Here is a 6,359-nt window from a genome sequence, read left to right on the forward strand (position 1 = left end):
AGAAGTGGCAGATGGAGTTTAATTTAGATAAATGTGAGGTGCGGCAATTTGGGAAAACAAATCTTAGCAGGACTCATACACTTAATGGTAAGGTCCTGGGGAGTGTTGCTGAACAAAGAGACCTTGGAGTGCAGGCTCATAGCTCCTTGAAAGTAGAGTCACAAGTAGATAGGATAGTGAAGAAGGCATTTAGTATGTTTTCCTTTATTGGTCAGAGTATTGCGTACAGGGGTTGGGATGTCATGTTGCGGCTGGATACAGAACTGGCTCAAAGGTAGAAGACAGAGGGTGGTGGTGGAGGGTTGTTTTTCAGACTGGAGGCCTGTGACCAGTGGAGTGCCACAAGGATCGGTGCTGGGTCCTCTACTTTTTGACATTTACATAAATGATTTGGATGCGAGCATAAGAGGTACAGTTAGTAAGTTTGCAGATGACACCAAAATTGGAGGTGTAGTGGACAGCGAAGAGGGTTACCTTAGATTACGACAGGATCTGGACCAGATGGGCCAATGGGCTGAGAAGTGGCAGATGGAGTTTAATTTAGATAAATGCAAGGTGCTGCATTTTGGGAAAGCAAATCTTAGCAGGACTTATACACTTAATGGTAAGATCCTAGGGAGTGTTGCTGAACAAAGGCACCTTGGAGTGCAGTTTCATAGCTCCTTGAAAGTGGAGTCGCAGGTAGGTAGGATAGTGAAGAAGGTAGTTGGTATGCTTTCCTTTATTAGCAGAGTATTGAGGACAGGACTTGGGATGTCATGTTGCGGCTGTACAGGTCAAGTCTTTTCCCTGGGGTCGGGGACTCCAGAACTAGAGGGCATAGGTTTAGGGTGAGAGGGGAAAGATATAAAAAGGGACCTAAGGGGCAACATTTTCACGCAGAGGGTGGTACGTGTATGGAATGAGCTGCCAGAGGAAGTGGTGGAGGCTGGTACAATTACAACATTTAAAAGGCATCTGGATGGGTATATGAATAGGAGGGATATGGGCCGGGTGCTGGCAGATGTGACTAGATTGGGTTGGGATATCTGGTCGGCATGGACTGGTTGGACTGATGGGTCTGTCTCCGTGCTGCACATCTCTATGACTCTTATCAGTATTTCACTGTTGGCATTGTGGCAAAGACTGTGCTGTTATAAGAGGAGGGCATCAGTGCTGTACATCTCTATGACTCTAAATCTACATCTCTCTGCCATCTCATTGAAGTCATTCCATCTCAATCATTGAAATATGTCCCATATATTTTTTCCAGGACAGGCTGCTGAGTCCTCCTTTCACACAGTGCAAAATAGTTGATCATTAACCTCCTCCAAGTGTGGAGCTCTATCATGTTCTATAATCCATGCAAAATTCTGATTAAAGAATAAAATGTTCCTCATTCATTAGATTCTTAACACTTGATGTCAATTAAAGATGATGAATCTTCTGTCCAATTTTACCTTGGGTAGCAGCAAAGTTTCGAAGACAAACTCTTCCTTCAATTAAACATTTTCTACATTTATTGGGTTGCTGCATGTATGCTTCAAACACATTATGATTTGCAAATTGGTTAAGTTTGAACGTGGGTTTATAGAAACGTAGATCTGAGAAAATCCTGATTATTAATATGGCCTTGTGGTGTTTTGCTATGTTTTAAGTGCTATCAGTCAATATTTAACACCCTTCTAGAGCTGTACAGTGTAGAAGCAGACCCTTCAGTCCAACTCGTCCATGCCATATATCCTAAATTAATCTAGTCCCACTTGCCAGAATTTGGCCCGTATCCCCTTAAACCCTTCCTATTCATGTACCTCCAGATGCCTTTTAAATGTTGTAATTGCACCATGTGATAGGACAGTTGACCAAAGCTTGGTCTAAAAGATCCTAGAGTCACACAGCTCGGAAACAGACCCTTCAGCCCAACCAGTCCATGCCGAGCATAATCCCAAACTAAAGTAGTCCCATCTGCCTGCTTCTGGCCCATATCCCTGCAAACCTTTCCTATTCATGCACTTATCTAAGTGTCTTTTAAATGTTGTAACTGTGCCCACATCCACCACTTCCTCAGAAAGTTCATTCCACACACTAACCACCTTCTATATAAAAAAACAATTTGTCCTTCGTGCCTTTTTTAAGATCTCTCTCATCTTAAAAATATGCCCCCCAGTCTTGAAATTCCCCTTCCTCAGGAAAATACACCTACCACTAACCCTATCTATACTCTTGATTTTATAAGCCTCTGTAAAGTCACCTGTCAACCTCCTATGCTCCAGTGAAAGAAGTTCCAGTCTAACAATGGCTCAGTGGTTAGCACTGCTGCCTCACAGCACCAGGGTCCTAGGTTCAATTCCTGCCTCTGGTGACTGTGTGGAGTTTGCGCATTCTCCCCATGTCGGCATGGGTTTCTCCAGATGTACCAGTTTCCTCCCACAGTCCAAAGATGTGCAGGTCAGGTGAATTGGCCATGCTCAATTGCCCATAGTGTTAGGTGCATTAGTCAGAGGGAAATGGGTCTGGGTGGACTGGTTGGGCTGAAGGGCCTGTTTCCACACTGTAGGGAATCTAATCTAATCTATCCAGCCTTTCTTTATAACTCAAACCTTTCATAACTGGCAACATCCTGGTAAATCTCTTCTGAACCCTCTCTAGCTTAACAATATTCTTTCTATAAGAGGTGTCTTAAAGGATGGACAGAGAGGGGTATAAAGAGGTTGAAGAAGCAAGATTCAGAGCTGAAGGTCTAGATGGTTGGAGGAATTGTCGCTGGCATTAGAGAGGTAATTAGTCATAGTCCATAGGCATATTACTTCATTGGAGACAACTGATTATATGTAACTTGAAGGACATTACTCCACATCAAGGAACAAGGCAAGGACATAGCTCCCCATGAACTATCACAGCTGGTACTGGGACTGGACCCATATTGTTGGCATCATTCCATACACTAACCATTCAGAAAACTGAGTTAACTGACATCCCTTTCTCTAATGGTAGAGCGATGAGATAGAGGTCAGAATTGGAGCACAGAGATCTGAATTAAGGCTGAACTTTTCTGAGCAGGTTAGTTCTAGATTTGCCAACATTTAACTTATCAAAGTTGGACAAGCTCAGAGAGAAACAGATGTTTACCACCTTTATTGATTATATAGGCAGACCCCTGCACTGACTTGTGTTATTATTGGAATACAAATTGGACAAAGCAGTTCCAGTTCAAATTCAACACAGTTTAGGATCCCAGCATCTTGGAAAGTATTCATGAGACAATAAATTCCTTATTCATGATCAATAACATGCCTGAGTAGTCCTGCGAAAAGAAAAGTGGACCATACACTAAAGAAACTAGTCAAATTCGACAACTAAATTTTAAAAGGAGCTTGGATCTTGCCTTGTAGCATTGGCTTTGAGGAATCCAGAAGTGAGTTACTCATTGTGGACTTCCTAGCTGCTGGCTTGTTCTTATAATCACAGTATCTATATGGCTGTTCCAATTCAGTTTCTGATCAATGGCAGCCCACAGGATGTTGATGGTGTGGGCTTCAATTATACTTATGTCACTGAATGTCCAGGCAATGGTTAAATTTCCTTTTATCGGAGATGGTCATTGTCTGGCACTTGTGTAGCGTGAATTTTACTTGCAATCTGTCAGCTCAAGCCTGGACACTGTCCGGCCTTGCTACATTTGGACATGGATTGCTTCAGTATCTGAGGAGTCCTGAATGGTGCTGAACATTGCCCAATCATCGGCGAACTTCTGATTTTACAATGGAGGGAAGGTCATTGATGAAGCAGTTGAAGATGGTCAGGCCTAGGATACTACCCTGAGGAACTCCAACAGAGGTGTCTTGGAGCTGAGATGATTGACCTCCATCGATGCCAACAACCTTCCTTTATCTCCGGTATGGCTCCAATCATTGGACAGTTTTCCTCCTATTCTGGATTAGTGGTGCTGGAAGAGCACAGCAGTTCAGGCAGCATCCAAGTAGCTTCAAAATCGACGTTTCGGGCAAAAGCCCTGCATCAGGAAGGGCTTTTGCCCGAAACGTCGATTTCGAAGCTACTTGGATGCTGCCTGAACTGCTGTGCTCTTCCAGCACCACTCATCCAGAATCTGGTTTCCAGCATCTGCAGTCATTGTTTTTACCTCGGTGATTTTTCCTCCGATACCCATTGATTCCAGTTTTGCTCGGACTCCTTGATAATTCACCCAGTTGGATGCAGCCTTGATATCGGGGCAGTCACCCTCACTTCACTTCTGGAATTCAGCTCTTTTGTCTATTTAGTCTGAAATCTGTAATGAGGACTAAAGGGACAGGAAAATCTAAACAAAATGTCAGTGAGCAGGTTATTGTGAAGTGCCTCTTGAGAATGTTGTTGACAACATGTTTCAGAAATCTGCTGATGATAGGGAATAGATTGATGGAGTAATGTTTGGCCTAGTTGTATTTCTTTTGCTTTTTGCAGACATCACATACCTTGAGAGTTTTCCACATCCCCCAGGTAGATGTGAGTATTGGAGGTCGTCTGGAACAGCTAGGCAGGAGAGGACACAGCTAGTTCTGGAGCACGATTCCTCAATACGATTGCTGATCATATTGTCCACAGTGTTAACCATATTCAATGCGATCAGCCATTTCTTGATTTCACTTGGAGTGAATTCAATTGGCTGAAGACAGGTATGTGTGATGCTAGGGATCACTGGAGGTGGCTGATCAATTGGCCCTTCTGACTGAAGATTGTTGTAAATGCTTCAGCTTTACCTTTTACACTGATGAGCTGGGCTGTCCCGTTATTGGGGCTGGAGACATGTCAGTACAGAAGGGGCCATTCTACCCTTTGAGTCTACAGTGACCAAAAAAGCTGTAAATCTACACTACTTCCACTTTTCCTTACAAGGCCTTGAATGTTATGACATTTCAAGTGCTGATCTAGTTAATTTTTGAAGGTTGTGTGGTTTCCTGCCTCAACTATCTTCCAGCTTCTCACCACCCTTTGGGTGGAAAAGCTTTGCCTCAAGTCTCCTCTAAACCGCCTGCCTTTAACTTTAAGGTTATGCTCCCATCTTCCACCTCAGAACACTTCAACCCTAGAGCATCAATGTGGACTTGACCAGTGTCCTCATCTCCCCTCCCCCCACCTTACCCCAGTTCCAACCTTCCAGCTCAACACTGTCCTCATGACCTGTCCTACCCTTCCCACCTATCCGCTTCACCCTCCCCTCTGACCTATCACCTCCATCCCCACCCCGTCCACCTATTGTACTCTTTGCTACCACCTCCCCACCCCCCACTTAGCTCCCCGCCTCCATTCCTGATGAAGGGCTTTTGCCCGAAACAATGATTTTCCTGCTCCTCGGATGCTCCCTGACCCGCTGTGCTTTTCCAGCACCACTCTGATCTCCAGCATCTGCAGTCCTCACTTCTGCCAAGCACCTTATAATCTAATACAAATATCTGTGTGGAGACTCCATCTTTCTGACTGAATGTGGCAGTTCTATGTTGGATCATCACCAGGGGCTGACTGCACTTTTCGTGCTACCCCTGGCTTGATGGTAATGTTGAGTCGAGGACGTGCTGGACCCGTGAGGTGTTGCAGGTTGTGCTGGGGTACAATTCTGCTGTTGCTGATGGCCTACAGCGCCTCATGGAGGCCCAATCTTGAATTGCTAGATTTGTTCTGAATCTATCTTACTCTGCATTGTGGTGGTTATAGAATCCCTACAGTGCAGATCGAGGCCATTCAGCCCATTAAGTGGGCACTGACCCTCCAAACAGCATCCCACCCAACCCATCCCCATAACCCTTCATTTCCCAAGGTTAATCCATCTTTGTACTATGAGAGGAAACCAGAGTACCCAGAGGAAACTCAGGGAGAATGTGCAAACTCCACATAACCAGTCAGCTGAGGCTGGAATTGAACCCATGTCCCTGACGCTGTGAGTCAGCAGTGCTAACCACTGAGCCACCGTGTCACCCCGTTGTGCAATGCAACACACTGGAAGGTATGCTCAGTATGAAAGTGGGATGTCATCTCCACAAGGACTGCATAGTAGTCACTTCTAATACTGTCATGGCCAGATGCATGTGCAGAAGTAGATCAGTCAGGACAAGATGAAATAGGTTGCCCCCTTTTGTCAGTTCTCGCAGCAATGTCAGATCCAGTCTCGCAGCAATGTCCTCCCGAACCTGACCAGCTCAGTCAGTGGTGCTGCTAACATGCCCCACTTGTTGATGAACATTGGGACTGTCCTGGGGTACCTTCTGTGCCTTGCCACTCTCTTTGTTTCTTCCAAATTCTCAGCCTGGCTTGTCTCCCACCAGATGCTGCACTCTAAATTCTTTACTTACTTTCATGTTTTGATCCATTTGACTGGCCCACCTTAA

The sequence above is a fragment of the Chiloscyllium punctatum genome, chromosome 33 (assembly GCF_047496795.1).
Source record: "Chiloscyllium punctatum isolate Juve2018m chromosome 33, sChiPun1.3, whole genome shotgun sequence".
Taxonomy (NCBI): domain Eukaryota; kingdom Metazoa; phylum Chordata; class Chondrichthyes; order Orectolobiformes; family Hemiscylliidae; genus Chiloscyllium; species Chiloscyllium punctatum.